The following is a 17,113-nucleotide window of genomic DNA, read 5'->3' on the forward strand; positions in this document are numbered from 1 at the left end:
TAATTATACATAGCATTCTTTTAAGCAAGTTAGGGAACTGTGATCTAGATAAGATTAGACTAAAAGTATTATTCAAGTTTTTTGGGTTAAAAAGATGCTATATTTATTTGCAATCATTCTTTTCCACAGTAACTGGGGTGGGGGGAAGAGTATAATTCTGTAAAGTTCTGCACTGGGTGTAATATTATTCTATGGCATTGTTGGTAGTTTTGGAGATAGAGTAGATGCTAATATTGCTACTGTCCAAGGCTTAAAATAATCCCGATAAATTGTAGAAATGCTAGAAAATAATAGAATTCAATTTGGTGAGAGCAAGAAGCACTAAGTAGGAACATTTAACAGCACAAATGCAAGATGGGGAATTCCCTCTAATGCCTCAGGGAAGAATATGGGGGCAGCATATTTATGATGCCATATACATACATGTGTGACCAGTACCATATTTTTTGCTTTCTTACACAAGTGCTTTTCTTCCTTTATTTCAGTAATAGCAGAGCTCAAGATGTGCTAAAATGCCTGGCAGACATCTTTTGACAAATCTGAAAACACTGCATGCCTCTATCACCCTTTATGAATTTGAAGCATGACAAACATTTCTATGTACTGGACTGATAGTCTGTGGCAAAGGCACAAGGGATATACACTGCTGAAATAAGATCCACTTGATCTCTACAGATCTCTAGAAGCATAATGTGTAAGGATCCAGTAAAACAGCTTGGAGGCTCAAGCTATCTAAGTTTATAAAAGGATAAACAAAATGTACCTGGTTATTGATCATTCATTAAGTTAAACATTAAAGGCATCAAAAGAAGACTGAGCCAAGTTTATTCAACCTAAAAAATGGGATGAATGAGGGTAGCAATATATAAAATTGTTAAGAAAGGAGATCAGCATAAACTCATTTAGATATGACAAGGGATTAATTTGCAGCAAAGCCTAAATGGTGGTTCAGCTTTGACTTCAGATACTTAACGGGAGTACTACCAGCCCTTGTCAGTACTGTTTTGGATGTGATGATACATCTGAACCTAGCCCCCTTTAAAAAAAACAAAACAGTCCGTCTTAATGCCTTATTTCTGGCTCTTCTGCTTTCTGTAGCATTCTGCCAAGTATGCAAATAAGAATCCAAAGGAAGAGAAGCTGCTTCTTCTGCTTCTGCTGAGAGACAAAAATTATGAATTAACTCTACTTTTAAATAAACCTGACTGTTTACTTCATATATTCTATATACTCCAGTTGTTCTACATACTGAGTGGAAACATGGTTGAGCTGGTTTGGACGTCTGGACCTCTTCCCTCTGCAGTCATTATGTTTCTCCTCTCAGGCTACCAGATGGCTGTTTAGGTGTAATGTTAACATCTGTTTGCTTCTACTTGGCAGTCTTGAGATTGAAGAACTCTGGAATCACTTGGGAACTACAGAATTAAATGAGGACAGAATTTAAACTTTTGTCTTCTAAAATTCCAGATTGATGAATAATCGTATGGACTTTGCCATAAATTATTGTTTGGCATATTCTAATTTTTTTTCATTTCTGATTATTTGGTTTATGTTATTTTCTGTAGTTAGTTGCACTAACACTGTACTGGTTATTTCCTAGGTGTAGCTACAGAAAGATAGAAAATTCATCACAGGAGCAGAACACACTCTGGATTTTCTTCTGTTGTACAGACTACATTGATTGAAGTATTGAATCCTTTTGCAACACCACCCTCCTGTAAGTAGGTTCAATCAGTGGGAAACATATTATAAAATTTTGTTAGATTTCTGTGTAATTCAATACTCTACAAGTAAAATGGCTAATTTAGTATTCTACCAGAGAAACAATTGTAAATATTTATATGAACACATAAGAAAGAACAATGTGAAGGCTTAAGGCTTGTTCTGATGTTCCTCCACTGCCTTTTCTGAAATTCAGATTGAGGTAGGAAAATCATGAGTCACAGGCATTATTAGTCAGCTTTTGGGAATGGTAACTCTGTATACTGTAAGAGATGAAATAATGAATTTGTAAGGCAAGAAAAGCAAGAAATAGAATTGTAACATGAAGGGATTATAGGGGTATCAGTATTTCTTCTTATCAACTTCTCTCTGTGTCACTAAGATAACAAGTAGTCATAGTATCTTCCAGCTAGAGATACACAATATGAACACTAACAGACAGCATAAACATTGTCCATGGCTGCCCTTGGTTCTGTGCCTCATAGGTTGTTGAGATACAGAAATACAGCTCTGAGATGGCCAGAGTGACAGTCTAAGGATATGTTGTGATTAGTAAATATTGAATATTTTTTTAATTGGATTTTATTTCTACTACTGGCTGAGATATAAATTTCTATTGTTATGGGAAAGAATGGATCTTTTGAGATATTTTGAATTCATTAAGTATTTGGGTTTATAAATTAAGGCCTGTTGGCAACAGGTATTTGGATTGAAATACTAGTTTTCTGGATTCAGAGTTGCAAGTTCCACATGCAAAGTAACAATTTTTGGAATCATTGTGATTTATTAATGTAAAGAAAATTTGTAATTTTTTTTTTCTTGGGTTATTTGGTAGGCTGCCATTTTATATTGTTGAAATGTGTAGATATGTGAATTCTCCTTGATGACAAAAACACATGGTGCTGATGAGGGAACAATATACCTATATTACTATGATGTACCAAACTTCTTTAGAAGTTTGATTCTTTGAAATTCAGATGTTAATGTTGGCTGGAATATTCAGTGCAAAGAAACTAAAACAGGAGTCCAAAATGATGAATTTTTTTTTTTTTTTTTACTGCATTGAGCATTTATCTTGTCATTGTCAAACATATCAGTGTCATTTGTGCACTCTATTTTCTGTCATGTTATAACATATTTTCATCTACTGAAACTGCTCTTGAATATTCAGTAGGATTGTATTGTTTTCTTTCATTTCTCACTTAAAGTTGACTTTTTTGCAGGGATCTAGGGAATGTGGCTTCCATCTGTTGCTTAAATCTCTGTGCATCTCTACTGCATTGAATGGATAGCCTTTGTAGTCTGGTTTCATGATTTGGCAATAGGAAGTGATGCTTTGAGATAAAGCAGTGTAAGGTTACATTAGTGCTCATTTGTATATCTGCACTCATTACATTTGAATCTTCTGTGAGGAGCGGCATTTGAAAAGAGGGAAAGGTCTCACTGTGGTGTTTCTAAAACTTCTATGCAAAAAAAAAGGCTGAGCAGAAGTGAGTTGCAAACTGTCTGAATGTATATACAGAAAGCTTAAACTGTAGTAAAGGAGGGAATAAAAAATTGCAGTTATCTCTATTATGGAAGAAACTTCAGTCAGAGATCGACATTTTCTCACATGCTAAGAGCATTCAGCTGTAATTGCAGTTATGTTAGAAACAAGGCATCATAAGTTTTCTCATACTTTGTGAACATACTTGCTTCTAATGGCCACCATGAGCAGTTGGTAAACCTTTTCAACTTGGGTATTCAAAACCTGATGTATCTATAAACACAGGGAGATGCAGTTGGGAAGTTGAAATCAAATTAACGAAGTGATTGCCTCTTGTTCTCAGCTTTCTGTTTGGTGTTTTAAGTATGTTTGTATTACTTCAGTGTGCTTTTAATGGCAGAGTTGTTTTTCAGTGCTAAACATTTGTGTATAAAATAATTGAAGTTCATACAATAAACCATGGTTCAATTGACTTGAACATGTAAATTGGCTCATTTATGAGTCACTCTTGCATGACTAGTACAGAAGTATTCCACATGAAAATTAAGGAAGTATACAGTAATTGGCATATAATAATATTGAAACAGATTGCCCAATACATTTATTTCTTGGACAAAAACTGATCAATTTTAATTTGTCGAATTCTATACTGGTTTCTTATGGAAGTGAAAGTATATTTATTAAAACAGTAATGATTGTGAAGCCTAGTATGGTAAAATTTGATAATTTCTTTTGTCAAAGAAGCAAATAATGAAATTAGCTCGAGAGTAATTTTTAAATTTAAAGTGCAAGGTAGTGGGAACACAAGAAAAGCTTTATGATGAGTTTTTGTCAATCTGTATAATTTTTCAGTTAAGCAGTCATAAATCAAGGAATATTGTATTTTTTGAGGCTCATTAAAGAGAAATTATACATTAGAATAGTGAGGCAGTCAGCATAATGAAATGATGAATGCTTATAACTATCTGTATGTAAATGATGTGAGACAGATTTGCTGGTTCTACAGAGGAGAATAGCAATCTATTTGACAGTTCCCTGTAGGTGCTACTTCTGGATACAACTGACAGATGTTAAATGTAAACCTCTTCAACAGCAAGCACTTATTAGCACTCAGTGGGGAAAAAATGGCAATATAGAATAAGACAAATAGCAGATAATGCCATTCAAATAATTTTGTTCTTACAAAGCTTTATTGCGAATATGTTATAGTCTGGTGGTTTGGTTTTTCATTTGGTTTTTATTGACAAAGCCTAGGTAGGCAAGAGAACATTTTTGAATTTAGGAAATTGTAATTTGAAACACTTAAGAAAATTCACTCAGTATTATAAATAGATGGAAGATCCATGTATGTGCCCTTTCATCAACACACTTATTTTGAAATATTTTTTGGTAATATTTGTGGAATCATTTTGTGATAAATGTCAATACTACGTGTGTTTGCTGACTTTATCAAATTAGTTTTAATTGTTGTTTCTTTTATTTTTTACCTCCCATGCTAAAATAGAAAACTCTAGTCTTTTTTTAAGATTTGTCATTTTAATGGAAAATGACCAGAAGTAGTTAATGAAACCTGGTTAGCAACAGCAAATGCTTTTAGGACATCCTATGATTTCATTTCCAGGCTATTTGTCTCAGTCCTAGCCTGAAAAGCTACTCCTAGAAGTATAAAATATTAATCTGTGTGAGATTCACAATAATATAACTCTTCAACAGAGATCAGCATTAAAGTAGTTCAGGAAACTATCAAAACCACTTGATTTATTTCTAATCCTACTTTGTAATAGATTAGGTTAGGGATTTGTATTTCTGTAAAGTATGAATCTGGGCACATGAATTGATTTTTCAAATTGTCAAAGCTTGCTCTAAAGCTTTTTATTTTTTGAGATAGTCTGTCCTTAATGAATTTTTTTTTTTCTAGCTGCCAGCCAAGCTGATGCTTGAAAGGGTAGAGATTAAACCAACACTAAGAATGATGCAATGTCTACATGTTTAGATTGCCTCATGCCATTTAGTATTATAAAATCTCTGACACTGTGTGTGCTTTTTCCTTGTTATATTTTGTCAACTGTTTAATGCTACCTTGTGTTGCTTGCACTAAATCTTTTTGGAATTTAGTGTTTCACTGCACGACTGCAGATTTGTAATCCCCTTCCACGGTGTTAAATTATCAGCCACATATGCACTGTGTCTAATTTAGTGGACATATTTATTGTTCCCAGGCTACTGTGCTTGCTAATTTGTTTCTTTATTGCTTTACCTTGAATTAGGGAATAATCTCCCTCTCTTTCCTGCGCTCTTAAAGGAATAGGTAAAGTTTATTCCCTTGTTTGGTTGTTTTTCTTGTTTTTTTGTTTTTTTTTTTTGTTTTGTTCTGAATTTTCACTGTCACAAATTAATCTAGATTATTTTCTTCATGTAGATAGATGCTGGTGTATGTTCACGTAGAGCAGCTCAGTTTCAAGAATGTCAAATGTGATTATCATCTCAGGGGGAAAAGCAGAGTAAATACATTTTATGAGAGAATTTAAGCAATGATCCATGACTGCAACAGACTTCTCATATAGCCAGAATTTGGAAATCAGGAGGAGTTCATAAGTCTAGGAAATGTATTATGATCCTACTAATCTCTGTTCATTAAATGATGAAGGTCTTGCTGAATTTTATCTCCTTCTCTTTGCAACCCAGTAGTGTTGCAAACATTTATATTAGAAAGAAGAACTTTCTATGCATTTCCTGGCTTAAGCTTGGCTCCCTTTTCTTCGCTTCTTCCGTTCTCAGCTGTGTAATAATCCCTCATGTTAGATACCACAAGCATTTTCAAGACTGTCTTGACCATCTCGTTGAGCCAATCTCTGAAACATTTTGAAAAAAGTGGAATCATCTAACATATACCTTTACATGACAGATAACAAAATTGGGCCGTGTGTTATATCTTAGAAAAAAACCCAAACAAAAAGACAGCAACATGTGTTCTATAGGAATCTCCTAACATTATATCTGTTTGAACATTTTATACCCAAAAATATAAGAGCCAAACCAGTCTTATTTTCTTCAACCCTTTAGAACTTCCATGTTGCTAAATAAAGTAACTGAGATCAGAGATCACTCCATCTGAAATTAAATTCTATCTGTTCCTCTGACATTGCTTCTATATGATCAGTATGTTTCTATATGATGGGTGTAAATCACTAGAAATGAATCTTTTATGGTGTTCTGATAATTGCACTTATTTGATGAGTCAAGGCTTACAAGTTATTCACTAGTTTTAACAATACCCTTAATATGCATATATGATTGTAAACTTTATATAAATATAGAACCTAAATATATGCAAAGTATGCAAAGTGTATTTAGTCTTCTAAATATAAACTAAATATGTAATATATAAATTAATTTTTGGTACATTTTTACTTTTAGGAAAACCACTACATACTAATAATGTGCTGTATAATGTAATTGCTTCCAGTAGTTTGAAAAAATTGCTTTGAAATGTCTCACCAAACATTTTTAACTAATAAGAAAACATACTGAAACATGTTTCATGGTCTCATTACTTCTGTTTAGACTTAAAAAGAACCCCAAATTTAGTATAATGACATCCATGTAAACTGCTGAACAATGATGCATTTTTCATTAAATATTGTTATATCACTAAGGAAAATCCATATAGCTGAAAACTAATTTGAAAATATATGTATGTTGAGAGTTTTATTGCACTGTCATTGCATTTTAAAATCAATTTGCTTCTCTACTTCTACTGCTTTACTTCTACTTCAATTTGCTTCTAGTACAGTAATTTCACGATTACAAGCCGCACTGACTATAAGCCACATCTCCAGGTGTCGACAACATTTCGTTCTTTGTCCATACATAAGCCGCACCTGATTATAAGCCGCTCTGTCATTCACAGCGAGGACCCACGTGCAACAAAGTTACCAAATAGTAACAGAATTGCAGGATGGCGGGGTTTACTGGCTCGGCTCAGGCCGTGCGGGCTTGGGGCTGCTGACGGGGCTGGGTGGCCCAGCTCGGCAGGGCCGCTCGGCGGGGCCGCTCGGAGCCGGCCGCTGCTGCCACCGGGCTCACTCGCCCCGGCCTGGCGCTGCCCCGTGGTGGCAGGCGGGGATGGAGCCCGCTGGCACCCATGGCTGCGGCAGCAGGAGGGGAAGGTTCCCCCCCGCTCCTGCGGCGGCAGGCAGGGGTGGAGCCTGCCCCTGTGGCGGTGGCGGCAGGAGGGGGCGGGAGCACCCCACTTCCCCCCCAGGCCGTGGGGATGGCAGCACGGAGCCCCTGCCTCCCTCCCCGCCCCGTGCTGCCGGCATGGAGCTTGCCTCCACCTGCCGCGCAACTGAATAACCAATTTGTAACAATCGCACAATCCTGAATTTTACCGGCAGGTGCTTGGCTCAGCACCCTGGCTGGCACTTCCGGGGTTGGAAATTTCAGAAAATTTTTCACATGTGTAAGCCACATTTCTGGGGTGAGAGCAAAATTTTAGTCATAATGGTGTGGCTTATAATCGTGAAATTATAAGAGTACTTGAGTACTAGAGTACTTGAATAATTTTTGACTAAGTTTAACATTAGATATGGCTAGCATTATTTCTTTATATATCAGTTAAATCTGAGTGGTAATCTACAAATAGAAACATAGTTTTAAATCTAATGCTTTTATCAGTTACATTTATCTGAACTTCTTACTTTACTAATTGCAAAAGTATTGAAATCACTTGTTTCTCTTTTACTCAAAGAAATCTCTTTGCAGAATGTAATAAAGAAGTACTATGATACTTGTCCAACTATTTAAGCTATATCTTTTTTAGAGTTGAATAATATGTTTAAATGTTATCGAATGACAGTTATATGAGCTGAGTTCTGCCATGTAAGTGTGCTAGGGCAGCACAGAATTAAAATATAAGCCTGTGATAATAATAATATTTAATTAATACCTATTTCAAGTAACCAAACAATTAGATTTGTGATTAATTCTAGTGGCAGTATTTTAAAACAAATAATATTTTTTGTTAACTGAAGTTCTGTGAACAAGATGCTTGTGGATTTGTGAAACAAAAGTAAAAAGAATCTTATGAGCCCATGCCTTGAGGCTTGGTCTCTCCAGTTTTTACAAAAACCATTTGGAATTTCACTGGTAAGAGAACATTCTGATGGGACCAAGAAGTCATTCTTCACTACTGGTGTCAAAATAAAGAATGTTAGTACTCATCTGGGAAAAGCAAAGAATCTGTTTAGACAACCTGTTACATGAGATAGCTTTGTTTTTTTCTATTAAATATCACTAAATTCCACAAATACAGAAAAAAGAAAGTTATGTATAGATAAGCTGACACATAATGTCTTTGTTGGGGGTTTAACATCTGGTTGTTTGGGTTAGACTGTAAAAAACCAAAAATACATATTCAGCAGAAGATCCCAATCATGCCATGCTATTCACTGAAGGGAGGCCTAAAATTTACACATCAGAACCACAGAACATTCTGTGTTGGGAGGGACCCACAAGGATTAGCTGGTCCAGCATTAAATGAATGGCCCGTAGAGGGATCAACCCCACAACCTTGGCATTATCAGCACCATGCCCTAGTTTTCCTTGAATAGAAAACTGAAAACTGTTCTTCAGTCCTTCCAGCATAAAAGCACAGTTTCATGGTAACCATGGAAGGAGGCTCATAATGATTGGTTGATTCACTGGTGCTTTTAAAATTTGATAGCCCAGCAGCAGGAGCCATTGTATGTTATCATTGCCTCACATTTGTCAGTCTGTACTTTGTCTTTTTAATAGCGACGACACAGTTTTAGAACTTCATTGCCAAGAGATGACAGTTAAGGCAAGACTATGGAAAATATGCATATGGAAATGAATGACAGTTTTATCTTAAGTCTTTTCAAGATTTTAAGAATAGAGTGTATCTATAAGTAGTCTCAAAGGAGTCTTTGTTTTTCTGTTTCAAGATGTGGAAGAATGTTTAGCATAAAAACTAAGTAGAAGGACATAAAGATTTATGACTGGTACTGAAAATGGTGGGGACTGAGCAACTGAATTGCATGTGTTCTAGGTTTCCTCCTTAGCCATTGTAAAATGTTAGCATTCATAACTGAGACTGAAGGTGAAGAATTGTGGGGAAGAGAACAACTGAAATTGTAACTAAATGCAAGACAACTGTAGAAAAGAATAAACAATAGGGAGAGTGTGACTTTGGACACCAGCAAAGAGAGTGAGATGAAAGGTTGCTCAAAACAGAGAAAGATAATGAGAACTTTCTTTCCCATCTTAATTTTAGACACTGCCATAACCTGAGGCAAACTGTTTGACATTGCAAAGCAGAAGCAATTATCTGTTTTACTGAAGCGATTTTCACCTGAAAGGAATGGAAATTAGGAAATGAAAAGATGAAAAAAAACTGGTGTAGGAATGCTGTACTATGCTGTGAGTATGTGTTTAATATTTAGTAAAACCAGATGAGATGCATCATTTGGTAGTAGCAAAGCAAATGTAAGTATTAGTTTTCTAAAAATGTGTTCAAATCTAATTAAATATATAGATGTATATATTTTGCATGCTTTTAATGTGTATGTATATGCACATCCATTTTCATAGTTTTGTATGCACACATCATTAGTAACTGAGTTTTATTGCCTACCTTCATTTTCTGGTAAACTTTAATCAAGTTTTTCACTTCACAATTGCGTTTTTTCATTATATTTGAGTGATAAACCTGCAATAGGTTTCCTTCATTCCTCCTCCATTGCAATGGAAGTGCTTGCACAGTAGCCCAGAATATATTGAATTTTCCCTCTCTTGTCAGCTGCACCAGACCAAGCTATGTGTTTATTAAATACATAGTGGTTTAGTTTTTTGACATTAATTTGAGATGTAGACAAGATAGAAAAGATAGAAAAGATATCTTAGGTTAAAATAAAAAATACTACATTTTAATTTCTGAAGGGAATAAATTAGTGTGTTTCTGCTTGTTGCAGCATGAAAGAGATTGCATAGCCTCTCTAAGGAAAAACAGATTTAGATTGACAAGAGTCTGGAGTAGGTGTTTGACCTGAGCTTACTAATAGTCCTTTCATTTTTAATAGATATGTTTCTATAGTATTTGACAGAAGAAAACAGGCTTCCCTCTTTTTCTGAGAGAATTTGATTCTGTATTTAATCAAGAACACCTTTTCCTGCTTTTCTTATTATGCTGTCTTTATTTCCACCCAGGTTCTTGGCTTTTACCCTCTGATTCCCTCCCCATCCCCGGGTGTGCATGAGGGCTGCATGGTACTTAGTTGCTAGCTGGGGTTAAGTCCCGGCAGGAGAGAAAAGCAGCTAAAAGGACTAACACTATCATAACTGATCTTAAGAGTGAACTTTTCTTGTGGCTGATTGGAAACCTTTATTGAGTTAAAAACAGAAGACCATAATAAGGAATCACTTGAAGTTTACAGAGTAAGCAAACATACAAAAGCCTCTAAGACAATGGAATTTTACAGGTATTAAACTGGATAGGGCACTTTCTTTAGTGTGCTCTATGTTAAACACCAACAAAAATTTCATACTGTATATAGGCATGTTTGTGTGTCTATGTTGATTTAAAATTGTCTGTGTTGAGATTTGTTTTGAGACTAGGAAATAACACAATCATGCAAGAAAATACTGAGCCAGGGAGTTGCATTACTGTTATTAAACCAAAGAACCCCAAGAATAATTTGACCACACAAGCATCTGTATTTCTTTTACTTTCTGGAAGATAAAATCAAAAATTTTGAAAGTTAATTATTCAAAATCTCACATTAAATAATAACATCTTGGTTGCTTTTTTCTACAAAAATGCCTGTCATCTTCATTAAACTTAGCTTCAGTCCCACAAATATGTAGAGATGTGTAAGCTATGAATGTTTTTGATTTTTTTTTTTTAATCATAGCTGGTTTTTATAAGCTACTTTAATAACTCTGACACTTTTCATCTTTCCAAGCAATTTTTTCAGTTTATACCAGCAAGATAGAAGCTGTCATCTTATGTTAATGCTGAGATTTTCAATAAAGGACCTAAGCAATCACTTGGCATAGTCCTGTATGTGTCTCTAGAAGGATAATTATCATATTCACATGGCTTTCTGGTGACCTCAGTAAGGATGAACATATGCACACACATGTATGTATACACACACTGAGATAGGATAGTGTGGATTTGAAGACACGTGCATGTAGATACCGTTTCGGTTATGTTTTCAATTGAGAAGGGAAAGAATACATGAATACAAAATTAATATTACAACTCCAGCTAATAATGAGATTGCTGGTGGAATAATGTTTTTCTTGTATTTATTTTGTTGGTTTTGGTATTTTTTCCTCCTTTTTTCTCCTACTTTTTTTTTCCTGCTTTTTTCTCCTACTTTTTTTTTTCCAAATCTAATTAAAATACAATTCCAATTTCATTTAGTCCTGTTCACTTGAAAATGTAGCTGCTTTATATGTACCTGATTACAGTAATTTCACGAATACAAGCCGCAGTAATTAGACAAAAATTTTGGTGGAAACCCGGAAGTGCGGCTAATATTTGGGTGCGGCTAATCTATGGACAAAAATGTGATATCTGCCCTTACCTAGTATCATACCAGTCCAGTCCCGAGCCGAAACACTTTGAAATCCATGGTTTCCCGTTGTTCCGACGATGAACCAATCAGAGAACAGCTTATTGCCTGCCTGTGGATGGCGGCGTTACTGAGGGGCGGGGGTTGTTATCGGGGTGAGTTACCTCGGCGAGTTACCTCGGCAGTTCGATAAAAGTGTGTGATATTTCTCTGTAGTTTTTAAAGTGTTTTCAGTCTTGTGCGGCTGTGGGGCTGGCTGGGCTTGCAGGGAGAGGGCTGAGGGAGCTGCTAGGCTTGCAGGGAGAAGGATGAAGCGGCTGCTCGCCCTGCTGGGAGAGGGGTAGAGCAGTCGCTCACCGTGCTGGGAGAGGGGTAGAGCAGCCGCTCGCCCTGCTGGGAGAGGGGTAGAGCAGCCGCTCGCCCTGATGGGAGAGGGGTAGAGCAGTCGCTCACCATGCTGGGAGAGGGGTAGAGCAGTCGCTCACCATGCTGGGAGAGGGGTAGAGCAGCCGCTCGCCCTGCTGGGAGAGGGGTAGAGCAGCCGCTCGCCCTGATGGGAGAGGGGTAGAGCAGCCGCTCGCCCTGCTGGGAGAGGGGTAGAGCAGCCGCTCGCCCTGCTGGGAGAGGGGTAGAGCAGCCCCTCGCCCTGCTGGGAGAGGGGTAGAGCAGCCGCTCGCCCTGCTGGGAGAGGGGTAGAGCAGTCACTCGCCCTGCTGGGAGAGGGCTGGGGGGTGCCGCTCAGCTCACAGGGGGAGGGGCAGAGCAGTCACTCGCCCTGCTGGGAGAGGGCTGGGGGGGGCCGCTCAGCTCACAGGGGGAGGGGTAGAGCAGCCGCTCGCCCTGCTGGGAGAGGGCTGGGGGGGGCCGCTCAGCTCACAGGGGGAGGGGCAGAGCAGCCGCTCGCCCTGCTGGGAGAGGGGTAGAGCAACCGCTTGCCCTGCTGGGAGCGGGGTAGAGCAGTCGCTCGCCCTGCTGGGAGAGGGGCAGAGCAGTCACTCGCCCTGCTGGGAGAGGGGTAGAGCAACCGCTCGCCCTGCTGGGAGAGGGGTAGAGCAACCGCTCGCCCTGCTGGGAGAGGGCTGGGGGGTGCCGCTCAGCTCACAGGGAGAGGGGCAGAGCAACCGCTCGCCCTGCTGGGAGAGGGGTAGAGCAGTCGCTCGCCCTGCTGGGAGAGGGGTAGAGCAGCCGCTCGCCCTGCTGGGAGAGGGGTAGAGCAGCCGCTCGCCCTGCTGGGAGAGGGCTGGGGGGTGCCGCTCAGCTCACAGGGGGAGGGGTAGAGCAGCCGCTCGCCCTGCTGGGAGAGGGGTAGAGCAGCCGCTCGCCCTGCTGGGAGAGGGCTGGGGGGGGCCGCTCAGCTCACAGGGAGAGGGGCAGAGCAGCCGCTCGCCCTGCTGGGACAGGGCTGGGGGGGGGCCGCTCACCCGCGGGGCTGAGCGGGGTGTCTGTGCCAGCACGGAGATGTGGCTCCGCTCGGAACTCAGCTGCCTGCCCGCGCGGCTGAGCGGCTGTTTAAAGGCAACGCAGATCCATTGGGAATGCTCGCAAAATGACCACACTATTGTTCCTGTCTTTTTCGGCTTGTAAATAAAGGGTGTGTCTTTTTTCACTTGGAAACAATGTTTCCGAGGTCGGCAGTAAACCAGTAAGCCCCGGCGATCCCGTGATTGTGTTACTAAATGACAACTTTGTGAAAGTTCGCAGCAAACTAAATTGCGGCTAATATTCCGGGAGCGGCTTATCTATTAACAAAGGCAACAATGTTGGCAACACACCGGATATGCGGCTTATAGTCCGTGCGGCTTGTATTCGTGAATTTACTGTACATAACATTTTCTTAAAATTCGGTAGGACTGTTCTCTTGAACAGCAGTCAAATAACAGAGCTATACAAAATCACACACATCAGCTAGCTCATTAAGGGAGATACTAATAAAACTACTCGCTCCATTTACCTTAGCAGATTCATAAAACTTTTATAAGTTATCTTACTCTACAATGGTGTGTTTAAAGATTCCAGTCTACGTCACTTTCATTGTTTTCCCTTGAGTATAACACTTGCAAAAAGTGATCTTGAAGTCCCTGCCAAAATTTACCATTTGTAGACAGTGGTTTCTTAGTTCTTTTTTTTTTTCTGTGCTCTTTGTCCTGCACTTGGAATTTTCAATATTTTTCATCATTTTGAAGGATTTAATCAAAAGCTATTCTTCTTTAGGAATCTAAAGTATTAAATAGTTAAAATACCTCCAAATGTTACATATTTTAAATTGTAGCAGAAACTGTCAAACAAATGCAGAATTTTTTAACAGTTACCAAATTTAGTTAAATATAAAAAATTCATTGCAGTTGCACTGCAAAATTCTTTGGCTAGTGATGCCCTACCAGAATGTAGCTTTCTTTTCTGCTTGATGATTGTCTGGGCAGGAGAATGGACCAAATTAATTACTTAGATTCCCTCTAGGCCTATTTTTTATGGTTCATTTTTCATATTATTTTCAGGCAATAATATAACCGTTAAGTTTTAGATTTTTGCAACTAAGTGGTACTTTCTGATTATAAAAATGGTTGAATTTAATGCATATGCATCAAGAATTTGCATTTTATTAGGGAATAAATGCTGTTGCAATGAATTTTACTTTATATGATATATATTATTACACAGAATATATGAATTAAATAAAAAATAACAGGTATTTCAATGTCCTATTGGACCTTTTAGAAACAGGAGTTTTTGTGTTAATGGTTTGGAAATGTTATAACCTGAAGAGTATGTTAGTTTTGAATCTGTGTGTTGATAGTTAACTACCAGCTGCAGGAAAAGTTCATTACAGTTTTAGTATTTATAGACTTTCCTATAACTGTTGCTTTACTTCTGATGACCTGGTAGTTACAGGTCAGATTCTGTAGCCTGTCCATGATGATTCTCAATACAACCAATAAGGAAAAAATAAAATAACCTGCATTACCCTCCCTGAGAAATTTAACAGACCTCCTTAAACCCTGTCCATCTTCTAAAGGGAGCTTCTGTTACCTCATTATTCAGACTCCATTTTCTGGTTGAAATATATTACGTGTCTCCTTGTGTGAATAAGATTAGGTAACTCTCTCTTCAGGGAACTTCTTCCAGCACAATGGAGTCTTGTGATCTTCTCTGTGTGGCTGAGGAGGAAATGAAGGTTTAATGACAAGCAATTCCATCTTCAGGCTGTTCTTTATTATCTATCACTTTCTTGTCACTTCATATTAAACGATGACAGTTTAGGTTCAGTGCTGTTACTCTATTTTTGAACGAGTTTCTTGGAGAGCTTGTTTGATATTTGAATAATCAAAGAAAAATTCTCCAGCACCTTTTTTCCAAGAGTTTGTGTGACTTTCATGTGAAGTGACCCAGTCTTCAATATTACGTTTGATCAAAACAAATCATTCTTTTGAACTTCTGAGATGAAAAAAAGAATTTTTTTCTTGTTATGTATTTATCTAATATCTTAAGTAAACATTGGTTATGCTTGTTTACAAGATGATAGGTAGAGCAGAGAAATAAAATGTGAGATGTTCATAACTTTTTATCTATAATGTTTGGGGTTAATCAAATGAGAGGCAAAAGAGCAGAATTTTAGTACCTTAAAACCAGTCTTCTGTGTATGCCGTTTTAATCAGGCAAAGCACGTTATAATTACATATGATTTGTAGGTGCATAGGCAGTTTGTATAATTGGATGTCTGCCTGTTTTCCACAGGCAGGATGAGAAATACAATTTTAAAGTCTAGACACTGCTGCTTGAAAAGCAGAACCATAGTTGACCTCACTGGGTGTAAGTAATCAGGAGATTAGTTACTGAAGGATCTTTCAGATATGCTGGTTGGCCTACATGCATCTTCTCTTTACCTCACTTACTTCATCAGAGGAGTTAAACTCACATCTGGTCTCTAAAGAAATTCTGTTTAGGTTTCTTGTTTCTCTTAGAACCGTAAGCTTTAGTATAGACACAGTTTTTCATGTGAGTTTATTTTCTACCACTATTAATCTGTAATCTTAAAACAAAATATAACTAAGTGTAAGCTAATGTAACCTAGAACCACATCATCCAACTATTCAGTAAGTAATATATCAGGCTAAGATAGCAACAAGATGTTACTCTATTACTTGGAATGCACTTGGAATAATAATTTGTAATTTGTAATGTGGAGCCTTAAGGAGGGTACAGTAACATTCATGTGGTTGACAATCAAGACTCCAGTGCACCTTTTGTAGGAAAAGGGAAGTTTGATGACAGTTTTCACATTCTGGTTATGCACCTACCACCAGCACTTGTCTCTCTGAACATGGCAGTTTGCAGTGTTGGTTACGGAATGACCAAGGGTTATGAGGTCTTGGCAGTAACCACCCCCACTGACCGTGTGGCTGGAGAGCTTTCCTGCTCATTCTCGGGAGGAATGTACGCTGTCCCTGATGTTTAGAGCAGGGTAGGATTTTATATTTCATGGTTCTGCATGTAGAAGTTACACTTGGAAGTTACCTGAAAGATTCAGACTGCAATTCAGTCCCTTCTCTATTAGACAAAGAATATGTTTCTAATGTACCATTAGTTAGCCCAGGCAGCTATATCCAGAAAATAGTTGGATTAATTTCAAGAAATTAAATTCAAGAAAGGTTACAGGTAGCTGAGATGTCTCAGTACTTTTTTTGGAGTATATGTATATATATATAAATGGTTTTAGGTACCCAAAGAAATTATAAAATAGAAGAGTTTACAATGCATTTTTATTGTAGTGCTGTGAAAGTTGTTCAGAGATAATACTCTGCAAAATTTAATAAATGCTGTTTGGAACAGAAAACATCATGGATACACTAAATGTGTGTATTCTGTTCTTGGGTAGAATAACAATACTTCATGGTGAACATTTCAGGATATTAAACAAATAGTTAGTTGCTTACATATATGCTTATATATCAATCCATGCATATATAAGCATATATATATGTATATATATATATATATATATACATAAAAATATATAATTAGTACTTTTTATTTAGTATTTCCAATAAAAATGATTTTTCTGGTGCACTGAAATGTCTAAGTGGTAATCCAAAAGCACCAAGGAGACAATCATAAATGCCCCCCAAAAACATGAAATATGGAAATGAAGGTCCTGAGTCAGTTGGTAGATTAATGCATCTATAAATTATGTAGGTATACTGGATTATAAAGCTCCTGTATTGTTGCAAATACATGAGATTATATTATTGAAAAAACCTACATGATCCCATGCAAAGAATATCTATCCAGATTTTTATCTTTAATGATT

At 37.7% G+C, this 17,113-nt stretch overlaps 1 protein-coding gene across 10 annotated transcripts in view; it reads left to right on the plus strand.

Moving 5' to 3' along the window:
• TENM3 (teneurin transmembrane protein 3) overlaps positions 1-17,113 on the plus strand; it is a 1,396,736-nt gene that overhangs the window by 51,574 nt on the left and 1,328,049 nt on the right. For 9 of the 10 annotated variants that reach the window (XM_033060177.1, XM_033060178.1, XM_033060188.1 and 6 more), the window contains exon 2: positions 1,601-1,717. The gene's annotated coding sequence lies outside the window, so the exon portion shown is untranslated. Of the gene's footprint in view, positions 1-1,600; positions 1,718-9,503; positions 9,650-17,113 lie in introns of all 10 variants that reach the window. The other variant, XM_033060171.1, reaches the window with a different exon arrangement.

Source organism: Catharus ustulatus, chromosome 5 (assembly GCF_009819885.2).
Source record: "Catharus ustulatus isolate bCatUst1 chromosome 5, bCatUst1.pri.v2, whole genome shotgun sequence".
In the NCBI taxonomy this organism is placed as follows: Eukaryota; Metazoa; Chordata; class Aves; order Passeriformes; family Turdidae; genus Catharus; species Catharus ustulatus.